Source organism: Palaemon carinicauda, chromosome 35 (assembly GCF_036898095.1).
Source record: "Palaemon carinicauda isolate YSFRI2023 chromosome 35, ASM3689809v2, whole genome shotgun sequence".
NCBI lineage: Eukaryota > Metazoa > Arthropoda > Malacostraca > Decapoda > Palaemonidae > Palaemon > Palaemon carinicauda.
The window spans coordinates 47,588,148-47,601,693 of record NC_090759.1 but is presented as its reverse complement, the minus strand read 5'-3'; the positions used below and the strand labels follow the sequence as shown (position 1 = coordinate 47,601,693).

General features: G+C 43.1%; 1 long non-coding RNA gene across 1 annotated transcript in view; it reads left to right on the top strand.

Annotated features, from left to right (window-relative positions):
- The window catches only part of LOC137627429 (uncharacterized), a 106,059-nt gene extending 98,198 nt beyond the window's left edge, over window positions 1-7,861 (top strand). The window contains exon 3 of the long non-coding RNA XR_011041164.1: window positions 7,740-7,861. This is a non-coding gene — a long non-coding RNA (uncharacterized lncRNA). The remainder of the gene's footprint in view (window positions 1-7,739) is intronic.
- The last annotated feature ends 5,685 nt before the right edge of the window (window positions 7,862-13,546 follow it).

Below are 13,546 nucleotides of genomic sequence, written 5' to 3'. Positions count from 1 at the left end.
AGTTGTAATATACCCTAGGAAGCTGCCTTTAAGGAACTTCCATCAGGACGACATGGCTATCTTACCGAAAAATAGATTTTTCGCTTCGCTCAAAATCCGTTATATGTACAGTAGGGTCCCGAATTATGCGAGAATTTGGTCGATTAATGACCGTGTAAATGGAAAATCGCGAATTTCGAAACACACAACTAACAGAAATAATTCCATTGCGGCCATGGCAACCAGCAATTTGCCTATTCAAATGTGTTTACTACCCATTTCCAATACTTTCTTTGTACTATACTGTATTTCTTTATAATATCAAATTGTTCTTGTAAATAAATAAAACATTTAATATACTTTAAAGTTCTAATAACTTGAAAAATGGTTAAAATTACAACCAGGATAGGTGTAAACACCATATATTTCCCGTTATAACACAACCCAAAATACAGACAAATTTTAATGTTTGTCATATCTATTGTATAATACAACTGGTGAATAGCAAAACCATCACTCTATAGACTAGCTTGTTGTATGATTGAAAATCCAGAATTATCAAAATAAAGGCGATTTTATATCATGCGTTTCCTAAACACGCTAAAAAGCACAATAGAAAACGACAACCAATGTTTTGTTTACGTTTATCTCTGATCACAACGAAGAAACAGACGCATTTATACATCTGTTTTTGAATTGACAGCAATTTTACCAAGTATAGATTATATGTTGAATTTGTTATTACCAATTTTCTAATTATTTTTTATTAGAACTTTCAAATAAATGAAATGAATGCCATTTATGAAATGTTTTTCTTTATGATGCCGCCTGAAACGGAAACCTTCCATTTGTTTACGCTCCATCTTCGATCATAATAAACAAACGAATGCATTAAATACACATGATCTAAGTCATAACTAATGATATTACAAACATTTAGTAAACATTATGTTATTACAAATATTTTACTTACCGTATCCATGTAAATTCCTAAATTCGTAGCAAAGCTGGAATTTTTTTTTTCCTTATGCGTTTAATCCACAATAGCAAACTGCCGCTAATGACAGAGTGATAACATACGATAATTCTAAACTGTTACGAAAGATAATTGTCCTTTCCATATCCAAAATACTTTTCCTAACTTCAGTTATAAGTCAACTTGTACCCACCTCAATTATGGATCCATATGCAAAAAAGGTAAAAGAAGAAAGTACTAGGCCTATTTTTAAAGTCACCGAACAATTAGGTTACCGCTATAACGTTCGATGAGAGAGAGAGAGAGAGAGAGAGAGAGAGAGAGAGAGAGAGAGATGGTTTTAAAGTGCTAAACAATAAATATGATAGGTTATAACAGATTGGTGTTTATGTAATATTAACTGTATAGATGGTTTGAATAAGTTGAGAAATGGTGTAAACAATTCTTTGTTATTGTATTCGCGCGGAAGCTAGACATCAGCTGATGTGATCACAGCCAAAAGTAAAACAAAAATAAGTTAGCAATACTCGATTTTATAGGCTATTCATTATGAAATTATGTTAATGAAATGTAATGTAAATATTGTTTTGTAACATTTATTATAAATCACCGTATTTAGGGCTACCAATATACTTAAAAAGACAATAGATTTGATACATTTTGTAGTGCTTGACTCGCGAACTTTGAACAGCCTCGCAGATACAGAAAATTTATTTTTGAAAAATAGCGATCGCGGGAAAGGGGAATCGTGTAATTCGAACACGCTTAATTCGGGACCCTACTGTATATGTATATATATGTATATGTATATATATATATATATATATATATATATATATATATATATATATATATATATATATATATATATATATATATATATATATATATATATATATAATATATATATATATATATATATATATATATATATATATATATATATATATATATATATATATATATATATATATATATATATATATATATATATATATATATATATATATATATATATATATATATATATATATATAACATACAGTACGGTCCCGAATTATGTGTTCGAATTATACGAATCCCCTTTTATGAGACCTCTATCTTTCAAAAATAAATTTTCTCTATCTGCGAAGCTGTTCAAAGTCTGCTAGTCAAGCACTACAAAATGTATCAAATCTATCGTCTGTTTAACTATATTGGTAGCCCTAAATACGGTGATTTATAATAAATGTTACAAAACAATATTAACATTACATCTTAACATAATTTCATAATAAATAGCCTATTTAACAATGAAATCAACTGTTAACTGTGTGAGTCCTGCTGACAAAATGTAAACAGAATTGTGGTTACGTTCTTAGTAATTTTTATCTTTCTCCTACCTTTCGATAATTTTAATGGTAGTGTTAATGATGGTATATTAAAGCATTATTTTTTGTTTAGTACAGTATATATTAAAGCTTTATTTTTCCCTTCGGGCGTTCAAGGTTTTCATGAGTAGACTGGGTTTTTTTATCGGCAGTGAATAGCCTAAACTTCGGTAACGAGTCGGCAATATTTTGTCATATTTTAAACAGTATACATTTGATTTGCAAAGATTGGTTTTGTAGAGTACACAATATAATTATAAAAATTTCTCTCTCTCTCTCTCTCTCTCTCTCTCTCTCTCTCTCTCTCTCTCTCTCTCTCTCTCTCTCTCTCTCTCTCTCTCTCTCTCTCCAAGAAATAAAACCTTAGTTCACATATGGCAACCTGAGTTTAATAATGAAATTAACAAGACTATTGTTAGTTGTGGTGATCAATTCCTCGCTTCAGGAGGTACACGAAACAAAAACACGGCATTTGATTACAACAGCTGATTCTCTCTCTCTCTCTCTCTCTCTCTCTCTCTCTCTCTCTCTCTCTCTCTCTCTCTCTCTCTCTCTCTCGTGTTGTACATTACTTACAAATAGATGAAGAAACCGAAATCTGGTTTCTTAAAGTGTCAATTAAATACGAAATGAAAAAATTATACCGTGTATACATCCATTTCAATCATAGCTTAAAATACGGTATCCGATTTCATAAACAAACCACAATTTTTTTGGAAACAATTTTATTCTAGAAAATTGCTACTCATGAAATAGTTAATTGCGCTTTAAGAAAACGTGCATTTGTTTTTTAATTTTGGGAGTGTTTTAAAAATATAGTATTGCTGACTTCTTTTTGTTTTACTTCTGGCTGTGATCAGATCAGCTGATGTCTAGTTGCCGCTCTTGGGAGCGTACGAAAACAGTAACAAAGTATTGTTTATACCATTTCTTAACTTATTCAAATCATCTATACAGTTAGTTAATATTACATAAGCACCAATATGTTTTAATCTATCATAGTTTTAGTTTAGTACTATTAAAACTTTCTCTCTCTCTCTCTCTCTCTCTCTCTCTCTCTCTCTCTCTCTCTCTCTCTCTCTCTCTCTCTAGCTAGGCTACCTTTCGCTACCTCTCATTTTTTACCTCTCTCTCTCTCTCTAACAAATGAAATCTTTGTGGCTTCACAAAGTATTAATTATATTAATAATCAACTATGATTCAATTTTCCTTACTTTCTCCAAACTCGCACCATCTCTGTCACATCAGATAGGAGGCGCGGGAAGCCTCGCGCCTCCTATCTGGCCACCTACATAAGATACCTAAGGTTTCAATTTTCTGCCATAACCTCTTGCCGCTAACCTCGCCGCTAGCCGCGCTTGGTCTGGCCGGGCCCTAACTTATTGTTCGATGACTTTAAAACCCGGCCTAATACTTTCTTCTTTTTATTTTTTTCTGATGATTCCATAATTGAAGTGGGTACAAGTTGACTTATAACTGAAGTTAGGAAAAGTATTTTGGATATGAAATGGACAATTATCTTTCGTAACAGTTTAGAATTATCGTAAATTATCATTCTGTCATTAGCGGCAGTTCGGTATTGTTGATTACACGCAAAAAGAAAAAAAAAAAACTTTTCCTGCTTTGCTACGTATGTAGGAATTTATATAGATATGGTAAATAATATTTGTAATAACATATTTTCTAAAAGCTTTTAATATCATTATCACTTTGATCATGCGGGTTTAATGCCTTAGTTTGTTTATTATGATCGAAGATGAAGCGTACAGTAAACGAATGGAAGGTTTCCGTTTCAGGAGGCGTCATAAAGAAAAACATTTTATAAATGGCATTCATTTCATTTATTTGGAAGTTCTAAGAAAAACTAAGTAGAATATTGTTAATAACAAAATCAACATATAATCAATACTTAGTAAGATTGCTGTCAATGCTAAAACTAACCTATACACAGATGTGTAAATATGTGTTTCTTCGTTATGATCAGAGATAAACGTAAACAAAACATTGGTTTTTTTTTTATGGTGCTTTTTAGCGTGTTTAGGAAACGCATGATATGAAATCGCCTTTATTTTGATAATTCTGAATTTTCAATGATTCAACAAAAGCTAGTCTATAGAGTGATGGTTTTCTATTCACCAGTTGTTTTATATAATAGATATGGCAAACATTAAAATTTGTCTGTATTTTGGGTCGTGTTATAACGGGAAATATACGGTGTTTACACCCATCCTGGTTGTAATTTTAACCTTTTTCAAGTTATTAGAAATTTAAAGTATATTGAATGTTTGATTTATCCACAAGAACAATTTGATATTATAAAAAAATATAGTATAGTACATCAAAAGTATTGGAAATGGGTAGTAAATACGCTTGAATAGGGAAGTTGCTGGTTGCCATGGCCCCAATGGAATTATTTCTGTTTGTTGTTTCGAAATATGCGATTTTCCATTTATACGAGGTCATTGATCGACCAAATTCTAGCATAATTCGGGACCCTACTCTATATGCATACATACATACATACATACATACATACATACATAATACATACTGCCAACGCTCAGCCGATTTTGGTCTCCGTCAACTATCACCCCATTTGCTCTCAAGAACAGGTAACCAAGCACTACATGGACAGCCTTAGTCACTGAAGGCACTACAGTACATGAAACACACTCGGGGTGAATGTTATCCTTTTGCTTGAGGGTACACTTGGGCACACTATTCTATCTCATTTCTCTTCCTCTTGTTTTGTTAAAGTTTTTATAGTTTATATAGGAAATATTTAAATGTTACTGTTCTTAAAGTATTTTATTTTTCCTTGTTTCCGTTCCTCATGCAGCTATTTTCCCTGTTGGGGCCCCTGGGCTCATAGCATCTTGCTTTTCCAACTAGGGTTGTTGCTTAGCTAGTAATAATAATTATAATAATAATGCAGCATAGGGGTCAAAAGTACAGTACCCAAGGTCTTAGGTCCTGTTTGCCCTAAGCCCTTCAGACCAATGGTATTGGGTACCATCTGCAGCTGGTAATCCTGCACTACACTCGATGACAGGAGGTTGATGTCAGCTCCGTAGTCAATTAGAGCATCCAACGCTCCCGATTGAAACTCAGACTTGGTCATTGGGACAACCATGAGTGGTACAGGAATCAACTGCGCCAGGTTAACCCTACGAAGGGTTTTCAATACAGCCTCAGTTCCTGCACCCTGCCTGGAGGAGTCAGTTGGAGATGCTCTGGACAGTGTCGAGGACAGGTTATCACTGGCCAACCTTGAAAGTCATTGGATGTTCAATGACCTTTCCTGGTTGAGGGGTAACCTTGGAAATAAAGATTTCTGATGCTCCCACTGGAATACTGGGAGCAAGCTTCCTAACACTCACGCCCTCCTTCGATGTAGCCCCATCTTTTACACCAATAGTCTGGTGTTTAACGCCATATGATATTCCTCAGTTCTTGATGACTTCCTTGGCTTTGATCTCTTGCTCTTCCTCTTCATCTCAATAGTCTGGGAAGAAGCACTGGACCTGCTCCCACTACGGCTTTCCCTGCTGCTGGTTGATCCAGAGTAGGACGACGGGGTTGGAGTAGCATTCCCGGTATTGCTCCTCCACCTTGAAGGAGTGTGGATGGAGGTGGTCTCCCTCCTAGGGCTGCGGGCAGTAGCCATTTTCTTGACATGTGTTCTGTGCATTGGCGGGGCCTGTTACCCACACTGAGCGACATTGTGGTTGGCCAAGCCACCGTGTAGGTGCAGGTTAAGGTGTCTGTGACACTCGTCCGCAAGGTGCCCTGGTTTCCTGCACCAAGCTCAGTACCTCCTCTGGAACGGAGAAGAAATATCTGGGGTGCCAGATGTTGGCAGGTGCACTTCCACAGGTGCAGTTTTGGGGACAGGTCGAAGAGGAGTGCATGGATACACTCGTTCAGGTGCAGGTGAATGGCTGGGGGCAGCCACGGAATCCCTGTCGGCATATGAGCCGTGTCATGACTGTTCCACATGACTAATGGCCAAGTCCTCTGCCTTCTGTCTTCGCTGATGGATTCCTCGTTGAAAACACTCAACAGGTGTAGGACATCTTGTCAAGTGGCCTGACAGCCAGCGGAGACATTGATGGTGGCCAGAGACTGCTCCAGCCAACTCGCAGCTTTGCTCGTAACCGTTCTGAGGAGCTTTCGCCTCAGCTGTCTCCGGTCCAATTTATGCCGAGAATAGGCCGACCTGTACAGGGAAGCCAACCGCACGGCGTAAATCTACAGCAGGTCGCCCTCTCCACACGTAACACTGCTGAAACAGGCCTTCCTACCTGCATCACGCCTGTCTCGGGCTTCTCGGCACCATTCGAGGAGGCGTTCCTTCATGTCAGGGCATAAGATCTCAGGACCCCCTATTGCCAAAAACTCCTCCCTGATTTCTTACCCCCCCCTTCAGGAACCTTCCCTGCTCAGTAGTCCACTGTCCAGAGCTCCAGTGGTAAATCTACTTGCGCAGTAAGCCTCAAAATCTCTCAGGAATTGGGCAAAACTCTGGCCAGATTCTAGTTGGAAGATCCCAGGTTAGGGGCTCTTCTTAGAGTCAAGGGCCTTGAGCAGGTCGGACAGACAGAGGTTTGCCTGGAGGAACTGGACACGGTTGGTAGGGACATCAGATGAGCTGACACTGGAACAGGAGCTGGAAGTGTCACCAGAAGTCTCACTACCAGAATCTTCACTGGTAGACACCTGTGACAACGTCGTCATTTCGGGCATAGCTGGCCTGGTGGTGTCCTTGGCCTGGCGCCTGTGCTTTTGGATGGCCCCTGTCTTGGCTAGGACTACCTCAGTTCTAGCTGCTGGAGCCATTTCCGGTCTGGTGGACATAGCTTGGTCAACCAAGATCTGCTCCTTGTGTCCACTTGTGTAGTTAGGAAAATTACAAATTATTTTTTAAAATTTGTAATTTGACATATATTGCAGCAAAGAGCAAAGTGAGAGATATGGATCTTGTGAAATAAGTTTTTCCTAATATACCTGCTATTGCAATTTAAACTTAGTTTTTTTTCTGTCATATGCTGGTAATTGAAACTACCTTGTTGAATTTTTAACATTCATTCCAGCTAAGCTGAACTCATGCTCTTTTTAAAGGATTCAGGTTTGTGTAGTCAGGGAAAATACAAATTACTTTTAAAATTTGTAATGCGTTATATATTGCATAAAAGAGCAAAATGAAAGATATGTATTTTGGGAAAGAAGACTTTATTTTCTCTTTCATCATATAGAAAATTACCTTACAAAGTCCTATAATTGTTAAGTTTTTCTTTATATTACAGTATACATGCTATTCTACAATCTAAACCTTGTCTTTTTTCATGTGTGGAAGCTGTGATTAAATGTGTGAAATCTGTTCATGTATAGTGATATATATTATTTTATTTCAGTGGAGCACCATTTTTCCAGTTGAACAACGAACAGTTCAGGAATCTGCTCTTTTTGTTAAAAGACTTCTGACAGTTGGGATTTCATCTGTTACTTACTTGAGAGATTTGTTTCCAGAAGTAAGTCTTGCTATAACTTTTAACAGTAACTGTAAATGAAAATTATGTTACTTTATGTTTAAAGGAATTTTTAACTGGGCTTTATACTTTTATCTTTTCATGACATTACCAAAATTATTTTTAAGGATTCCGTTGTTAACCCCTTCGCTAGGGATAACGTCAGGATACGTCAAAACATGCCTGGTAATACACACCGTGATGTTGGGATATATCTTCATTATTATTTTTATTATTACTAGAAGCTAAGCTATGAAAGAGTAGAGCACATGGTTGTTTATCACACAGTTCACACTCAGAAAATTAAAAAAAAAAATCTTTCCTCCCTAATATTAGCCTCTCCTCCTGTTTTCAGCCAACCAACAATGTTTTTGGAATTCTAGCCTTTATTATTGAATATATAAGAGCTATTTTGTTACCATACAATAATCACACCACTTTTTAGCCAGTGGACATTCCATACCTGAAACATTACTCAAACCCCTTCTGACACACCCAACTAGGAGACATTGGGACCAGCACATATCATCCTACCACCAACCAAAATACTTAAGATTAGTTTTCCTGTCCTTCTGCACCTGTGGCAGCTCTTGATCAGCACACCATCTTTGAGAAACTAACTCCAGCTACGTTTTCTCATGCAGTGCTCGATGCAGATCTTCAACTCGAACAATGCTTATTGATGGGAAGCAAAGAGCGCTGCCCGGATGTCCGCCTCTAGGGGTGGGACTACTTTCCCTTCTAAGGGAGAGTTATCCTCCCCAGGTGTTGGGTTGTCCTCCCTTCCAAGGGAGAACTTCCCTTCATGATCTTCATCTCTTCACATCAACGCCGATTGCTGTAGCTGTTTCTTTGCCTAAGACTATGCTCCCCCCTTGCTGAGTCAAGTCTTCTGTTGGGAGTGGAGCAAAGTCTGAGGCAAGTCTTTTCTGCAAGTGTTCACCTTTCTCATCTGTGAGAGAGGCCACTCATAGAGACTCCTTTTTTGAGGCCTGCTGCTGCTGATCAGCTTGCTGATCCTCCTGCCCCTTCTGGGGTTCATCACCATGATCTTTGACCCCACCATTCTCTGCCTTAGAAAGGCGAAAAAGACGCCTCTTCGGCTCTCCAGCTTCGTCATTGCAGCTTTCCTCTTCGGAGGATTCTTCTCGTCCAGGTTCTGCTGACGACCTGGTTCTTTGGACTCGTCCGCTTGTCAACGAACCCCAGTTCGTGACGCACCGTCGAGGTCTCGTTCGCCAGTGTCCCCCAGGGATGCTTGCCCTTCCAAAGGGCACATCCTGTCTTCAGATCATCGTTCGGCTGTTTGCCGACCAGCTGTTCTGACCTATTGCAGCTGGTCTTTCTCTAGTCTCGCCGATCGCTGATCCCCAGCGCACCTATAACAATCAGCAACTTGCTGATCGTCAGTTCGCTCATCGCCAATTACTAGCTCATTTCTTGCCTGCTCGTCAACGAACCCCAGTACTTGATGCACCATTGAGGTCTCGTTAGCGAGCCTCTCCTGAGGATATTTGCCCCTCCAAAGGCCACATTCTGTCTTTAGATCATTGTTTGGCTGGTTTGCAGAGTAACTGTCCCAACCTATTGCAGCTCGTCTTTCTCAACTTTCGCAAATCGCTGATAACCAGCGAGACAATAGCAATCGTTAACTTGCTGATCGTCAGTTCACTGATCTCCTAACGATCGCCGATCGCTAGCTCACCTATCGCCAGCTTGCTGATCGCCGATCACTAGCTAGCCTACTCGTCAACAAACCCCGGTTCATTCGCACCGTTGAGGTCTCGTTCGCAAGCCTTTCCAAAGGACACACCCTGTCTCCAGATAATCGTTCTGCTGTTTGACCCACTGCATCTCGTATTTTTGCTAGCTACATTCTCACAGATCGTTAGCTCGCCAATCACCGACTGGTAGCTCGGTGATCGCCGATCGCTAACTCACCGATTGCCGACCACTAGCTCGTCAACCGTCGATTGCTAGATTGTGATGGCTAATTGCCAGCTTGCTGATCTCTAGCTCGCCGATCGCTGATTGCTAGCTCGTCTTTCTCTGATCGTTGACCTCCAATCTCGACAATTGCTGATCATTAGTTCGCCGATCGCTAACTCACCAACCGCCTATCACTAGCGCGCTGATCAACTTTGCTAGGACGCCCTTCCCCAATAGCCAATTGTCATCGATTCCTGCGCAAGGGATATGTCTCCTGCGCGCGCGCCCAACGTTATCGCCCGCACGGGCTTTTCGGCCGGACCCTGCGCGCCCGCGCGAACAATCGCCTTTGCGCGCGCGAGCGCTTATTCATCCTTCAGCCGCCCTCTGTTATCTCCAGCCCGCGCCCCTCCGCGGCATCGCTCGCCCGCGCGCGACTCAGGGCAATTCCCATCGCGCGAGCGCCAGCGCGATCCCACGCGTGAGGCTGCAGGACAACGCGCAGCCAGGTCATCATTGTCCCCCCCCCCCAAGCGCAGAACAGCGCGCTCGCCGGTGGGAGGGAGGATTCCGGATAGGTCCAGGGACTTTTCTCCTTCATCTTTTCAGGCGAACCCTCCTTTGGTAACTCCTCGTAGGGTTCGAACGATCCCCTTCCCTCCAGAGGGAGTTTCTGACAGAGTCAGCAGCCTTGGTTTGGGTCCCTGGGCAGAGCGGTCATGCAGGCTTTTAAGCCTGTTCTCTCTGAGCTGGGCCACAAATCAATGGCAGCAGCTACTCCCCTGAAGAGGAAGAGAGGGGTGTCTGATGTGGTAACTTCTCCAAGGGCTTAGCTGACTCCTCGGAAGTCCTTGAGGAGCGCCTCCTCACCCCCCCAGACTTTCTCTCCCTCCCCTTCGGATGAAGATTTCCCGTCCTCAGGGGAGTCACGTGAGGTGAGGCATTCCCCCATCGCACCAATGAGGGAAACCCCACCTCGCGCTGGAAAGTCTTCTCGGATAGGGGTGGAGAAGAGCCTCCCACTATCACTGTTGGAGTCCTGCATCCCTCCCAGGAGGGAGTCGAAGGACTCTTAAGACTTTGCCAAAGTCATCCTCAAGGATTAGACCGGAGCCAGCCAAGCACTCAGAGAACGTCCACGAGTCCCCCCAAGAAGAGTCTTTGGGGACAGGAGACTTCGCTGCTAGCCTTTCAGGAAGGGAGCTGCAGGAGTCAGAGCATGCGTTCTGGCAGGTTCTGACCCTTATGAGGAATCTCGATGGGTTTGCGGATCCAGAGATTCCCCCTCATGAGGGCAAGGACGCGGTCTTGGACCGAGTCTTTGGTACTCAAAAACCCTCAAAGGCCAGTGCAGCCTTGCCCAGGTCTCTGGCATGTGCCAGAGACAAGGTCGAAGGCCAGCTCTCCGAGCTTGCCTCCTCCAGTCGATCCAGCGCCGGCAACAAACTCCTCCCACCTCCTCGAGTTCATCAGCGTAGGTACTTTGACATCATGGAGAAGACTTGTTTAGCTCTTCCCCTACACCACTCTTTGGAAGAGCTTACCAGGGGGTTCCCTCTAGAGAGACACTCCAACCGGCAGGTCTCGTTCACGGCAACGGAGATCCTTAGCTAGGAGAAGGTAGCGAAGTGTGCCATGCAGGCAACTTCGTGGCTGGACATCTGGCTAGGGTATCTGGGCATCCTGTTACGATCAGAGGACTTGTCCAAAGAAAGTACCAAGAAGGCCATGGAGACCTTTTTACTCTCAGGCACTCGTACAATCGAGTTTCTAGCCCACCAAGTCTCAAACTTCTGGGCTAATACCATCTTGAAACGTTGGGATGCGGTGTCTGAGAGATTCCATTAAAAGGTCCCCAGTACCGAGATCAGCAGGCTCAGACATTCTCCATTATGGGGAAGAACTTGTTCGAGCCTAAGTACGTGGAGCAGGCGGCTGAGAGGTGGAGGAAGTCCAACCATGACTCTCTCCTACATAGAACTCTAACATCTAAGCCCTATAAACCTCCAGCAACCACGTCCTACCAAGATCACGAAACCGGCAGCTACAGCGAAGTCAACGGTGTCTAAGCCCTTTCCTGTCAAGGACAAGAAAGGCAAAAAGTCCTCCAGGGGGAGGAAAGAATCCTAGAGGGAGCGGCCAAGGCCGCTAATGCTAGGATTGGCAGTCCCCCTGCATGTCCACAAGTGGGGGGATGCCTACAAAGTTGCGCAAACAGGTGGCAGCAACTCGGGGCCGATTCCTGGACGATATCCGTAATCAGTCAAGGATATCACGTCCCGTTCACTACACCTCTACCTCCCCTGACAGCAAATCCAGTGTCGTTGAGCTCCCTTGCCATGGGATCGGCAAGGGGCCAAGCCCTTCGGGCAGAAGTCCAGACCATGTTGAAGAAGGGCGCTCTCCAAGAGGTCTTTGACGGGTCCCTAGGCTTCTTCAGTCGACTCTTTCTTGTAAAGAAGGCGTCTGGAGGCTGGAGACCAGTCATCGACCTCTCAGCTCTGTACAGGTTTGTCAAGCAGACCCCGTTCAGCATGGAGACTGCAGATACGGTCAGACTTGCAGTGAGACCGCAAGACTTCATGTGTACACTGGACCTGAAGGACGCGTACTTCCAGATCCCAGTCCATCTGTTTTCAAGGAAGTACTTAAGATTCAGTCTAGACAACAAGGTGTACCAGTTCAACGTGCTGTGTTTCGGTCTCTCCACAGCACCACAGGTTTTCACCAGAGTGTTCACCCTAATATCTTCGTGGGCACACAGGATCGGCATCCGTCTCCTCCGTTATCTGGACGACTGGCTGATCCTAGCAGACTCAGAGTCAGCCCTTCTTCGACACAGAGACAAACTTCTGGGACTTTGCCAAGATCTGGGGATCATGGTAAATCTTGAGAAGTCTTCTCTGCTTCCCACTCAAAGACTGGTATATCTAGGCATGATCATAGACACCAATCTCCACAGAGCCTTCCCATCAGACGACAAGATAGCAGGGCTGAGGAGGGTCGCAAGTCCTTTCCTCAGACGAGAAGAGCTTCCAGCCCAATCGTGGTTACGTCTCCTCAGTCACCTCTCATCCTTGGCCCGTCTAGTTCCCAACGGTCGTCTCAGGATGAGATCCCTCCAATGGCGACTCGAGTCTAGGTGGAATCAGGGTCACGATCCCCCTTACGTCATGATCCCTATGGGTCCTGCGGAACGGACGGACCTTCAGTGGTGGGTGACAGACGAGAACCTACGAAGGGGAGTGGATCTTCTCGTCCTCCCCCCGGATTTGATGTTGTTTTCGGACACCTCAAAGAAAGGGTAGGGGGCCCACGTTCTGCAACACCGGACCTCAGGCCTGTGGTCAGAATCAGTAAAGTGCTTCCATATAAATCTGCTAGAAATGAAGGCCGTATTCCTGGCCCTTCAACAGTCCCAACAATACCTGGCGGGTCACTCTGTGGTGGTGATGAGCGACAACACCACAGTAGTGGCTTACATCAACAAGCAAGGAGGTACCTTTTCAAAGCAGCTATCCCATCTTGCAGTATAGATACTGAGATGGACCGAAGCCCACTCGATTCCACTATCGGCACGTTTCATTCCAGGCAAGAGGAATGTGCTCGCCGACAGTCTGAGCAGAGCGTCTCAGGTAGTGAGTACTGAGTGGTCTTTGGATCATCTAGTAGCCAACAAAGTCCTGACTTTGTGGGGTTCCCCGACTGTGGATCTGTTCGCTACAGCGCTGAACTTCAAGCTCCCGCTGTACTGCTCCCCAGTC